General features: G+C 37.5%; 1 protein-coding gene across 4 annotated transcripts in view; it reads right to left on the bottom strand.

Annotated features, from left to right (window-relative positions):
- Positions 1-14,301, bottom strand: part of Pkia (cAMP-dependent protein kinase inhibitor alpha) — a 75,601-nt gene that overhangs the window by 26,593 nt on the left and 34,707 nt on the right. For 3 of the 4 annotated variants that reach the window (XM_036179595.1, XM_036179596.1, XM_036179597.1), the window contains exon 2: positions 9,143-9,254. The exons of the other annotated variant lie outside the window; for it this stretch is intronic. The gene's annotated coding sequence lies outside the window, so the exon portion shown is untranslated. The remainder of the gene's footprint in view (positions 1-9,142; positions 9,255-14,301) is intronic. 4 annotated transcript variants of the gene reach the window in all.

Below are 14,301 nucleotides of genomic sequence, written 5' to 3' on the forward strand. Positions count from 1 at the left end.
TTCTAAGACATTTAGTGACCAAAAAAGGTAACTGACTGCAGAGGCAATGGGAGTGTTAACATTGTAAAAAGAGAATTAAAATTTAGGATAGAAACACAATTCTATTTTCATTTATTTTTTTCTAAAATTACCTTCAAAATTAATATATAACTACATCATTTTATCCCTTCCCTTTCCTCCATTCATCTCCTTCCTCTGACCCTTCAATCTCCTGAAATCATGGCCTCTTTAATTGATATTGTTACACACACACACACACAAAACACACACAAAACACACACAAAACACACACACACACACACACTTGTATGTAGCATGAATCTTAAAGGGTCTTATTAATAAAAACAAACCCAGAGCCAGGTTTTGGGGTGAATGCTGGAAGATCAGAGAAGCAGAACAAGCCACAGCTACCTCACCTTCCCAATTCCTCAGCTGATCCTATTTCCTCAGACTGGAAGCCTCTGAGTTCTCATCCAAATGAATCTTAGCTGAACTGTGCTGCTCAAAAGCCTAAAAGCTTAACTAAGCTAGTTCCTGGTTTTCATGCCTTATATACCTTTCTGCTTCTGACATCAATTCCTGGGATTAAAGGTGTGAGTTACCATGCCTGGCTGTTCCCAGTGTGGCCTTGAACTCACAGAGATCCAGGCAGATCTCTGCCTCTGGAATGCTAGGATTAAAGGCGTGTGTGCCACCATTTTCTGGCCTTTATATCTAGTGGCTGTTCTGTTCTCTGACCCCAGATAAGTTTATTAGGGTGCACAATATTTTGGGGAACATAATACCACCAAACTTGTAATCATAAGTTTCTCACCTGTTAATTCCCAAATAACCACTCAGAGGCTTAATATTAATTGTAAATGGTTGGCTGATGGCTCAGGCTATTTCTAGTTAGCTCTTACACTTAAGTTAACCTATTTCTATTAATCTAAGTATTGCCACATAGCCATGGCATTACTGGTCTGCTGGCATGTTGCTCCTTGGGAGCCTGAATGGCATCTTCCAGACTCCACCCTTCTTCTCCTGTATCTCTGCTTGGATTTTCCCTCCTGGTTCTATATTGTCTTGCCATAGGCCAAAGCAGCTTTATTCATTAACCAATAAAAGCAACACATATTCACAGCATACAGAAGGGCATCCCACATCATTTCCCCTTTTCTGTCTAATCAAAATATTGAAACAAACCACTTGGTTTATATATGTTACTTGTATATATACAATTTCAGGGCTGGCTACTTGGTATTAGATAACCAAATAGGAGGTTCAACTCTGGGAAGACTATTTCTCCCTATCTCTATATTCCTTGGTTTCCTCTAGTTCTTTGTTTATGAATGGGGTCTTGTGAGAATTTACCCATCCATGTCAGCATGTCAACCGGTATGAAACACCATTTTAAATAAAATGGCCATTTAAAAAATAGATGAACATGCTTTGATATAACATTTAGTCTGCCCAGTTTAATTGCAGCATGCCTATCGTAGGTGAAGATAAAGACAAAAGTTAAATAGTAAAATCAAGTATAAGAAAAAATACCTAGTTTTTATAGATTTTTCATAAATTTCAAACGTTCATGGGCTAGAACCATAACATGTCAATCAGAATTTTTAGGACATCATAGTAATTTTAGAATAACGTAAGCTTATTTATATAATTGCTTACATGAATTCATATAGCTCAGTTTTTAAAAGATGTATTTATTTGTTATGTATACAGTATTCTGCCTGCGTGTGTCCCTGCAGGCCAGAAGAGGGCACCAGATCTCATTACAAGTGGTTGTAAGCAGGCTGGAGAGATGGCTCAGCTGTTAAGAGCACTGACTGCTCTTCCAGAGGCCCTGAGTTCAATTCCCAACAACCACATGGTGGCTCACAGCCATCTGTAATGAGACCTGGTGCGCTCTTCTGACCTGCAGTCATATAGGCTGTATACATAATCAATAAATAAAATTTTTTAAAAAGTGGTTGTAAGCCACCATGTGGTTGCTGGGAATTGAACTCAGGACCTTTGGAAGAACAGTTGGTGCTTTTAACCACTGACCCATCTCTCCAGCCCATTGCTCATATTTTATGACAAAAGAGAAAAACTGGAATGTTCTGGATACAGATCATCTTTATTTCCCCACACAAATGTTTTACCGAGTATTTGTTTATGATCTTTTCCATTTTAGTTTTTACTTATACGTCATTATAAATATTTTTTTAAAGTTACATTTGTGTTTTAATTTTACATACCAGCCATGGGTTTCCCTGTCCTCCCTCCTCCTGCCTCCGCCTTCCCCCTAGCCCCTCCCCTCCATTCCCATCTCCTCCAGGGCCAAGACTCCCCTGGGGATTCAATTCAACTTGGTAGATTCAATACAGGCAGGTCCAGCCCCCTCCTTCCAGGCTGAGCAAAGTGTCCCTGTGTAAGCCCAAGGTTCCAAACAGCCAGCTCATGCACTAAGGACAGGTCCTGGTCCCACAGCCAAGGTGCCTCCCAAACAGTTCAAGCTATTCAATTGTCTCACTTATCCAGAGGGCCTGATCCAGTTGGGGGCTCCACAGCTTTTGGTTCATAATTCATGTGTTTCCATTAGTTTGGCTATTTGTCCCTGTGCTTTTTCCAATCTTGGTCTCAACAATTCACACTCTTACAGTCCCTCCTCTTTCTTGACAATTGGAGTCCTGGAGCTCCACCTGGAGCCTGGCTGAGGATCTCTGCATCCACTTCCATCAGTTATTGGATGAGAGTTCCAGCACGACCGTTAGGGTGTTTGGCCATCTGATCACCAGTCTAGGTCAGATAAGGCTTTCTCTCTACCATTGCCAGTAGTCTACAGTGGATGTATCATTGTGGATTTCTGGGGACCTCTCTAGCACTTTGCTTCTTTCTGTTCTCATGTGGTCTTCATTTATCATGGTCTGTTATTCCTTGTTCTCCCTTTCTGTTCTTGATCCAGCTGGGATCTCCTGTTCTCCTAAGCTCTCTTTCCCTTGAAACTTGCCCTTCATTACTCCCACTGTCATCCAGGTTGTTCATATAGATCTCATCCATTTCTCTGTCTTTGGGCGATCCCTGTGTTTTTCTTAGGGTCCTGTTTTTTAGGTAGCCTCCCTGGCGTTGTGAAATTAGACATCAAAATGCCCAACAATCCAATTAAGAAATGGGATATATAACTAAACAGAGAATTCTCAACTGAGGAAGCTCAAATGGCTGAAAGACATTTAAGGAATTGCTCAACATCCCTAATTATCCCTGGAAATGAAAATCAAAATGACTCTGAAACACCACCTTACACCTGTCAGAATGGCTAAGATCCAAAACATAGAAGACAGCTTATGCTGGAGAGGATGCAGAGCAAGGGGAACTCTCCTCCACTGCTGGTGGGAATGCAAGCTTGTACAGCCACTTTGGAAATCAATATAGTGCTTCCTTAGAAAATTGGGAATCCATCTCCCACAAGACCCAGCTATACCACTTAATCATACCACAAGGGCATTTGCTCAGCTTTATTCATATCAGCATTGTTTGTAATAGCCAGAACCTGGAAACAACCTAGATGCCCTTCAACTGAAGAATAGATAAAGAAAATAAGGTACATATATACAATGGAGTACTACTCAGCAGAGAAAAACAATGGCATCATGAGGTTTGCAGGCAAATGGATGGATCTAGAAAAAAATCATCCTGAGTGAGGTAACCCAGACTCAGAAAGACATGGTATGTACTCACTCATAGTAGGATACTAGATGTAAAACAAAGATGACTAGACGTCATTATAAATCTTATATTCTAAATCTCTGATATAGCTGTATCAGCTATTTTACAGTGTTGAAAATCAGACACTTCCAACTATAGACCTGAAAGCCATTCATGTGAGGAGGTGAATTAGCTAAGTATCATGTTTCTTAATCTCTTAAAATGAGGACAACAACACAAGACTTGCCAATGACTGTAGAGTGTTTACACAGCAGCCTTATTACAGAGATTGATGTCTTAAGTCATTTAGTAGGAGTGTAGATGTTATTAAAGAAAATCATTAATGGTAAAACTGATGTTGGATTATTTATTAAACTTAAGGATGACCTGTTTGTGAATTTCTTTTAAATGAAAGGGTAATTTTTATCAAAAAGATTTTGCTATGTCAAGTACAAAATCCTGCAATATCTTGGCCCAATAGCTTAACAATGCATGGCACTAGACTAAATATTTTAAATGTGGGGTAGGTTTACTCAGGGATTTAACTTTAAATTTTGCTGAATTTGCATTTAAATATATACATAAACTATCTACACACTAAAAATGTAACTACACACACACACACACACACACACACACATGTAAGGGCTACAATGTTAGATATCATGGAGAACATTTCCATTACAAAAAGTTCTGAGCAGAGCTCACCTTACCCTTTAAACAATATTTTCATATGTATTCCATTTTATGAGAAAGTCTACAGTTATTATAGAAGTCAAACTGTTATTATAAAATGAGAATTTATATGATCAAAATGTCTGAAAATAAGATCAAGATATAAAATAGGGTGTTTCTACAAAGAAATTACAAGGGAAGACCCTGGAAATCACTTCCAATTGTTAGAAAACACACTTAATTTGGAATGACATTACATAAAGATATGCAAGAGATTATTCAGAAAAAAACTTTATTAAAAATTGTGTGTAAATCTTGCCCTTCATCACTCCCACTGTCGTCCAGGTTGTTCATGTAGATCTCATCCATTTCTCTGTCATTGGGTAATCCCTGTGTCTTTCCTAGGGTCCCATTTTCTGAGCTCCAGGAGTCCAATTGTCGAGAAAGAGGAGGGACTGTAAGAGCGTGAATTGTTGAGACCAAGATTGCAAAAAGCACAGGGACAAATAGCCAAATGAAAGGAAGCACATGTGTTATGAACCAATGGTTGTGGAGCCCTCAGCTACATCAGGCCCTCTGGATAAGTGAGACAATTGAATGGCTTGAACTGTTTGGGAGGCATCCAGGCTGTGGGACCAGGACCTGTTCTTGGTGCATGAGCTGGCTGTTTGGAACCTTGGGCTTACACAGGGACACTTTGCTCAGCCTGGAAGGAGGAGACTGGACCTGCCTGTACTGAATCCATCAGGTTTAAATGAATCCCCAGGGGAGTCTTGGCCCTGGAGGAGATGGGAATGGAGGGGAGGGGATATGGGGAAGGTGGGGATGGGGGCGGGAGAGGGGAGGACAGGGGAACCCATGGCTGATGTGTAAAATTAAAACACAAATGTAATAATAAAAAAAGTAGGAAAAAAAAAGAAAAAAATTGTGTATAAAGATTGATCCATTCTCTGATAAAAAGGTTATCTGCAAGAGTGGAGGATTTCTCAACTTTTTATCACATTTGGTACAATTTCAATACAAATACTCAACAGATCTTTTGTGGAGTTGCTAATTATGAGATTTACATGAAAGATCAAGTGGCCAAGAATAACCTAGATCTTCCTAATGGGGGGATATTTTAGCTTGCTACATACACAAAGATGGAGCTATATTAAGCTTTATGTGATGTGGACTTGAGGGAAGTGAAACAGACAAATGGAACAGAGTAAAGAGTCCGGAAACCGACAATAACTTACATGGAAATCAGATTAGCCATAGGGAATTCTTTACAATTACAAGGATGTAGAGATCTAGAGCAGTAAGTGTAAGAAGCACGTGCTGCTCTTGCAAATGGCCAGATTTTGAGTCCTAGCACCCATGGCAGATAGCTCACCACCACCTGTAGCTTCAGTTTCAGGATATCCAACACCGTCTACTGGCCTCACTGGGCACGTCACTCATATGTAAACTCACTTGCACACACACAAACAATTAAAATAAACTCTAAAGAAATTACTAGAATGTGAATGGATTAGTCAAGAAAAGTTTGGTGATTCATAAAAATGGATCAAACACGAATCATGTTGCATAGATTACTGTCTTGGAAAGAAAAATACACTAGAACTTGAAGACTACACCATAATACCAGAAAAGAACATTTTAATATAAAAAGCTACTATCCTAAAAGATAAATTTGGTTTCATTAATGTTAAGAGTGGCTATTTATCTCCAGACACCCCTTTTCCAGTAAAGACTAACCTGAGTAAAGTTATTTGTATATTGGTTATTAATTTGTCTATACTTGAAAACAGTAAGAAGTAAGTAAATAAAATAAAGTTCTAAATATTAGTAGAAGATATTCCTGAAATTTCACATACTGGAAAACTTGCTTACATTTAAATCAATGAGGAATTTTTCTACTGACTGGAAATAAAGTTACATTAGATTTCTGTAGACTGAATTATTTACTACAAATTCACACACTGAAGCTGCTACTCTAATATGATAACATTTAGAGCTCTGTCTTTGAAGAGATATTTCAGGTTAAATGAGGTTGTAATGGTGAGGCATTAATCTACTCTGAGTGGCTTCCAAGGCAGGAAATCCTCTTGAAATAAAAGGATGAGAGCCATGGCAACAGCCTACTAAGAGGCACAGAAGCAGCTCTCAGATTTTTTGTTTTGTTTCTAGAAACAAACAAACAAAAGAAAACTTTGTTACTTAAGCTAAAAGGTTTGTGACATTTGTTGAAGCAATGCTAGCCAGGTATTGCAATTGAAACTGTCCATCATCTAGTCTGGCAAAACCTGAAGCTATAGAGACGAAGGCTACACACACACACACACACACACACACACACACACACACACACACACTCTCACACACACACACACACACACACACACACACACACACACATGTGTGTGTGTACAAGGGGATACTGAAATGAATAATCATTAAAATAAGTCCAAAACCATGACAACATCATCAACATGATCATAAATATGTGCTCATCTCTACACCAGAAAATACTATAATAGTGGTGGGAAAACAGAAGTTCAAACAAAGTGTATGAACCTTAGAAATATTATATTGACTTAAAAGTACTAATTATTTAAAATATATCGGTAATTCTAAAAAATTAAAGAAGATTACCCAATACAATAAAAATAATTCATAGATGTTTATATGAAACCAAGAATAGTGTTATTTCTTTGATGGAAGAAGCTTAAAGCAATGTTGTACATGGGAGGAAAAGCTTGTAGTGTTCATCCTAGTTCTTAACTTTGGAGACGTTTATTTTGTTCTTATATTTCAAAAATTATATATGTTTCCAGAATTAAATATTACATAAGATTGTTTTTTAAAAATCTCTAGATAGTGAGTGTTACCTTTAAGCCTTAATTCTGAAGATAACTACCTCTGCTTCTAAAGACCATACACATCCACTTACAAACCTAACTTTACAGATTTGTATGTAACTTTCTTTCTGCTATGAAATTCTTTCATAGAAGGATCTTAGTTTCATAACCAAGCATTCTACTTCTGAACATGTATCATCCTTACTTAAAGTGGCACTATCCTTTTGGCTGTCCAGGAACTTTAAGAACATCAGATAAGTACAGCTTCCGTTACTAAGAGAATATAAGAAAGAAAAGAAGTGAAGGAGATAAACTCAGATTGTTGACAAATGCGTGCAGAGTTTGCAAAACTGCAGAACGACTGAGGCCTACCCTAGCAACTCGGACACTCTATTAGTAGGTACGTTTGAGTACCACCCAACAGTAAAGGAGTAAAACTCCAGGGGAATATGTTCCACACATTTTGGAACGAGTTCCAGTGTGCTATTTTGGACCATTTGTTGTTTTAGTGTTTTTTTTTTTTTTTTTTGGTTTGTTTGTTTTGTTTTATTTTTTTTAATTTTTTTTGGTAACTGCAATCTATAAAATTTACATTTCTTTCATTAATTATAAAGCAGCTTTTTTTTTTTTTCCTTTCTTGGGACCACAGAAGATAACAACAGTCCCCAGAAATACTGCTCTGGCATTATGGATGTTCTACCCATCAAAAAGAATGCAAAGAAGAATTTAGTTGATAGTTATTTTTAAATTATCTTTAAGAGTACCACTATAAAATTATTTTAAAAACATGTTTCTTAAAATGGAAGATTATTGCAGGGATGTTCTACTCACATTTCAACCATCTGGTAGTAAGCTTAATGCAGGTGCTATATGTCTACATGTAAAGGATGTTATGTGACCTTATTATAAAATTAATCTGAAACCAAATTAAACTGTCAGATCTGAGCTTTTATTCAGGACTAATTCTACAATAGCCCTTGGCAAACTGGCGTCTGAGCTTGTTGTCCAATTTGACGCAGTACCATGAGGATTAATCCATTCCTTCAATGGATTTTCACTGCTTATATCGCCTGTTTCAGCTACAGTGATGGATCCTAAGACTCCAGAAGTCAACACATCGTGCAACATCAGGGCAGACACCTTTTTTACATTTTTTTTTTGTCTTAATTTTTTTTAAAATTTTTTTCCTTATTAACTTGTTACATTCACTCCATAAGCTATCTATCATTCATCCATCATGCGTCTTTGTTTGGAATGCTGACTAGAGGTCATATATGAGGCTAAATGCTGAGTACTTAACTGCACATGAGAAAAATAGTCCTTAATTTTGATGTCACTGTTTTTTGTCTCATAAAATATAAAGTCTCTCTGCCGTAAATTTCCATCTCAAATAGTAAGTGAAAAAGAAAATTGTGAATGGACTTCTGACATACAAAACCACATGAAAACACAGTTTCTCTTCGACGTGCACCTTTCTCCTCCCTGCCATCTCCACTGAGCTTCAAAACTAAGCCTAGACGGGCCCCAGGAAGAACCAAGTCAATTTCTTTATACAATCAGCTGGAAGTATTCCTCACTTTATGTTATCAGGCCTCTTGATTTTAATAAACAAATAAAGGGCCATGGAGACATTATATGAAAATGATTTTTGTTAGGAGACAAGATGGAATGGGTTAATCTAGTATTTTGCATGTGCAGCCTCCTGAGATTAAAGCCATGCAATTACTAAGTGCACATAGTAACCATGAACTAAAAATGGAAAAAAAAATATCATGCTGTTATTGTATTTGCTTCCCTCCAAGGAGCTCTCTGGTAAACACTTCCACCTCCAAGGAATTAATTGAAAGCAAACTCCTCTCAGTTAGAGACTCATCTGTTTCAAACAGCGACTGATAAACCTGTACATTTGACATGATTGAATCTGTGAGTTTCTTTAGTGTTCCTACCTGATTGGAAACCTTCTTGTCTTAATTCATTGACTTTTTTCCTCTAAAGAGAATCTTCAGATTTCTACCAGAAATTGCTTCTCGGGGTCATCAGGCCTTGATATTCCAGAAGCTGAAAAAAATGTTTAGTGAAATATTAATCATCTGTACCTATAGATTTCATTGTCTTACTAGTTTAAGTAAATGTCCTCCACATCTTCTAAATTATAAGAAAGGTTATAATTTATAAGTTTGAAGTAAATACACTGTAATAAGACTACAGGTTACAGTTTGAAACTTCAAGCTAAGCAAAGTGTTCCCAGAGAGCTCAGTATCCTTTGTGAGTTAACAAAAGAAATGAGGACAAAAGATTCAGGTTTTCTCATTATTTTTAAATTTTATTTTATTCACATCCCTTCTCCACTGGATTTCCTCTCAGCAATCTTCATGTAGATGTTCAGAAATTAGTTTTATTAAATTTAATTATCCATAAAATAAACACAAGAGCCAGGCAGTGGTGGCGCACGCCTTTAATCCCAGCACTCGGGAGGCAGAGCCAAGCGGATCTCTGTGAGTTCGAGGCCAGCCTGGTCTACAAAGTGAGTTCCAGGAAAAGGCATAAAGCTACACAGAGAAACCCTGTCTCGAAAAAACCAAAACCAAAACCAAAACCAAACCAAAACAAACCAAAACAAAACAACAAACAAACATAAGAACCCATTTGAAGGACATTTCACAGACACCTTTAATGCTTTTGCAAGTTGTCACACACAAAAGTTATGTGTGGACGTGTGTAGATTTTTGTAGCAGGATGGTAGAGACTGAATAAATGCATCAACTATTAGTAATCAAAGCCAGTGGATATTAGGGTAAGTGGAAACAAGTGGAGCGTCAATGTTTTGAGGTCAACATTACAAAAATACTAATAGCATTTTGCTGATGACTAATGGAGCAGGCTTCTTAAATTGTAGCTACACCTGTTAGACACCATCTGCCCATAAATTTCTAACCTCCATGAGTAGATAACAAGTGACATATTTCTTCCTTATTCTACCCACCTATCATTCCCATAACAATTGTTTCTTTGTAAATTCATGTTGGTTTGGATTTGAAGTCAGTATGATTTACAAAGAATGACATATCTTATGCCATCCTTTTGTAACACTACCATTTATGGTCCTGTAAGAGGCATTGGGCTTTTAGGTCAAAAAGAGTTTGAGATTTCTTAGTGTGAGTCCATCCAGCATCTGAATCTGAGATGAGACATCAAATGCAAACTGTCTTTGGAGGAGGTCATCCAATTAATTTAAAGAGTAGAGTAGGAAATTGGAGATGGGGCCTGGAAGAAAGCAACTAGAGCCATGGTTCTGAATGAGTTACTCCTGTAGGTACCTGTTAGTTCTTCAGAGGAGTTCTGTAGAATAAATGGGTGAGAACGCTGATACGCATATATTCCAGGTCACTTCTGTAATTGGTTTAAAACCACACTAGGAAACATTAACTGCCAAGCTTTTCAGGCTTACCTCAAAAGTCAATTACCAGGTAACAGTATGATGCAATAAGTATGTATTGAAAGGGCAAATGCTAGGAGATATGGGTGCTATGTCAATAGCATCAAACTGCCTTGTGCTTGGCTTCTAAGCCAAATGGATAACCTTACATCCCAAGTAAATGCTCTTCCTTTGAGGTATTCAGATATTGATATCAGTGAAAATTTCCTCTATTGAATCAAGTGTAGAATCCCAATACCCTAATGTTTTGGAAAGTCATCAGTATCTTTGACAGAACTATTGTGAAGAAATTGAAACAAAATTTTAATTTGACCACTCATATTCAATATTCATTGGATAACCATTCCCCCACTATGTGTGCCAGATATTTAGCTATATAGTGTTATTATAGTCAGTATTTTAATTTCGTCAATTGAAAACCCAATGTAAATCTATAATTACATCTTCTTGTACAAGGCAGTCTTGGATAGTGTGTGAATTAGAAAGGAAGAATGAATTTCTGAAAACAAAGAGAAGATAAATTTATGATGGCAAGAGAAATAAAAATACTCTGTACAGGACAGAAAGGAATGCTGTACATAAGGTGCATAATGAGTGTTCAGAAAGCAGTGAAAAAAGAGGATGATGCAAAGATAACACAGGATAATGAGTGATTTATGCCTATGTGGCAAGGATGTTGAGATTCAGCTCTCAAGATTATGGCCACCCATTGATTGATTTTTAACTGGAATCATGAAGTTACGCTAGATAAAAACTGGCTTGTGTATTATGATCACTGTGCGCTAAAGATCTGTGTGCAATTTAGAAAAGTTAGTTACTCTGATAATTAATTTTGTAGCAGAATTGTTTTCAAATCTGATCGCAATCTTGTATATAGGAAAAGTACCTAATAGCTCGTCACTTAAAGTCAAACAAGGTCAAACTAGAAATAAAATTATAATTGACAGTTCCCTTCATTCATTCTCCCCTCCCTTCCCCCTTCCCTTTCTTTCTTGCTTCTTCCCCTCACTCTAACCATCCTTTCCTTCCCTCTTTCCTTTCTTTCTCCATTTGCTTTTGGGGCAGTGCCTCATGTAGCCTAGGCTGGTTTCACACACGTTAGGTAGCCAAGGATGACCGTGTCTGTTTCTACCTCTCAAGTGCTGGGATTACAGGCATGAGCTACCACATCTGGTTTTATGTGATTTATGCTAAGTGCTCTATCTGGTAAGCAGCCACCCTAACCATTATCTTCATTTCAACACTTCAAATCCATTATGCAAACAGTTCTGGCCTACAGAGTTTCAAATTTGAGATCTATTGTCATTTGAATCGATAAAATGTGTAATTTCTGTCTTTTTTTCCTTTATCTTTTCTACCTAGAATTTTAATAATTATATCTGCTTGCATAGCTATTACTGTACTTGGGCTACTGGGGTTCACTTGGGTTCTTGAGTCTCTAGGTTTATTTCTTCTGGCAATTTGCACACTTTGTTCACTATTTCTTCAAGTTTTTTTATGTCTCACTTGCTCCCTTTTCAAACTAAGAATCTGATGATACAAATAATAGCACTTTTCATATTGTCCCTATTGTCTCTGAGATTATGAGACCCCTGGTGTATTTTTCTCTTTGGTTTTCAGTTGTGGTCAATTTTATTTTATTTTATTTTTCTGAGGTATGACTAAATGATAATGTGTAATTTATGTTTACCATTTTCACTGGGCTTTATTCTTAATAGCTTCAATTTTGTTTACATTTTCTTTTTTCATGTATTTTAAGAAATACGTAAGTCAAAGATTTATCAGTAATTTATGTAGCATACTTACTATAATTCCAACCCCAGTTTACTTGGCAATGATTACACTGTTCAGGTTTTCATGATTTTCTGGTTTGGGCTATGACAAATGATTTTCACTTGTATTTTGAACAAATTGTGAGTATCACATAACCCCACATTCTGCTTTATCTTCTTTGCATTTTTTTAAGCCAGAGTTTAGTCTACTTTGAAGAAATTGTATGAAGTAAAGAATATATAAATTGTCAATGGGTCCCATTGACATCAATCCAAAGAAAGTTGAGCAATGAATCATATTAATGTCTACACTGAAGAGAAGTTTGGCTTCCCCTTTGGCCTTGATGTCACCTCTTTAAATGTGGTGGAGCCACATGTAAACTTGTTTTGTATTTGTGGAAGTAAAAGTTAAGATCCTCAATAGGACTCCTGACAGAGAAGGGAGACATGAAGTATGAGCTATGCTTTTCCACAACATTTTGTTACATTTGGAGTCTACCTCTGAGTAGAGGTTCAGTTTCATGTTGGATCCCACTCATGGCAGGGATGGGGTAAAGATGTAGGGCCTACTCTTTCTAACTTGGAACATCTTGCTTTGGAGGTGAAGCAGAATGATGCTGAGCTTCTCGTGGTGACTGTGCATGGTGTGTCCAGAGTTAAGTGGCCACATGTGGTTTTACTTCTTTAAATGTCCTTTGGGATGCTGGAGGGCAGAAGGTTCTCTAGGCAGTGGACCTCACTGAAATAGCCCTCCTGGGGAGTTTGACATGGTGGCTGCTTAGGTCAAAGACAGGAGGCCTGGAGGACAAAATCAACTACTTTGTTGATGTCACTGAAGTAGAAGCATGGAAAATGGGGGACAGTTTTGCCTTAGAATTTTGTTGGAATGGTAAAAGCATTGCCAAACGGTTACAGTTGTTAACAACTCCTTAAATACTTTGCCTATCAGGAACACATTTGTCTTAATCTTTTCTTTTGTTTGCAGTCAATAAATGAGAAAGCCTGTACAATCCTTTCTGGAATATAGAGGAGGAAATAAGAAAATATGAACAATTCAATGCCACATCACTCTCCAAGTCCTGAGGTCCTGAGTAATCCACGTTTTGCAGTGCCTCCTGTGTTATTTGGTAACTTCAGGATTTAGTGGGAAACACCTGGGAATAATGTGGTTCCTTTGTTTTTGTCCCAACTGGAATATGAAGTTCTACTGGTGTAAAAAAGTTCTGCTTTCAGATCACAAGATGAATTCAATGATATACTGTGTGTCCTCTAGGAATTCCACTGCTTGACATGATTAAATGTACTGTCGAAGCTCAAACATAAAGATAAACTAGAATAGTCTGTGTGGTTATTTTTCTGCTCAATTAAGGGATAGTTAGAAGCATCAACACTTCAGCGGCAATGAGCACAACATAACTAGTGCAGAGATCTTGATGTGTCTAAATCCCTTTCCAAGGAGGAACATGAGACTCTTGAAGCAATGGCCAATTCTACAACAGGCAGACTGTAGCAAATACAAGAGATGATTTTGATGTTTTGCAATGTAAGAAATTTAAAAGGTGGTTTAAAAATAAAACAAGGCTGAGTGATTGCTCAGAGGTAAAGCATTTGCCGTACAACCATGAAGAACCCAATTTTTGATCTCTACAACTCATGTAAACCCAACTCAGTGCAGGCATATGTGGTCTTTTAACCTCTGTCCTGAGAGGAGAGGCAGAAACAGAATTCCAAGAAATTCACTGGCTACTGAACCCGAGGGACCCAGAGGTAAACAACAGACTATCTCAAACAGGGTGGAAGGTATGTTCAATTCTCAGCTTTCTTCTGACATCTATACATGCCTATACCTACACTCACACATGAACACACACGCACACCACACACACATTGACTGAGT

The sequence above is a fragment of the Onychomys torridus genome, chromosome 2 (genome assembly GCF_903995425.1).
Source record: "Onychomys torridus chromosome 2, mOncTor1.1, whole genome shotgun sequence".
NCBI classification, from domain to species: domain Eukaryota; kingdom Metazoa; phylum Chordata; class Mammalia; order Rodentia; family Cricetidae; genus Onychomys; species Onychomys torridus.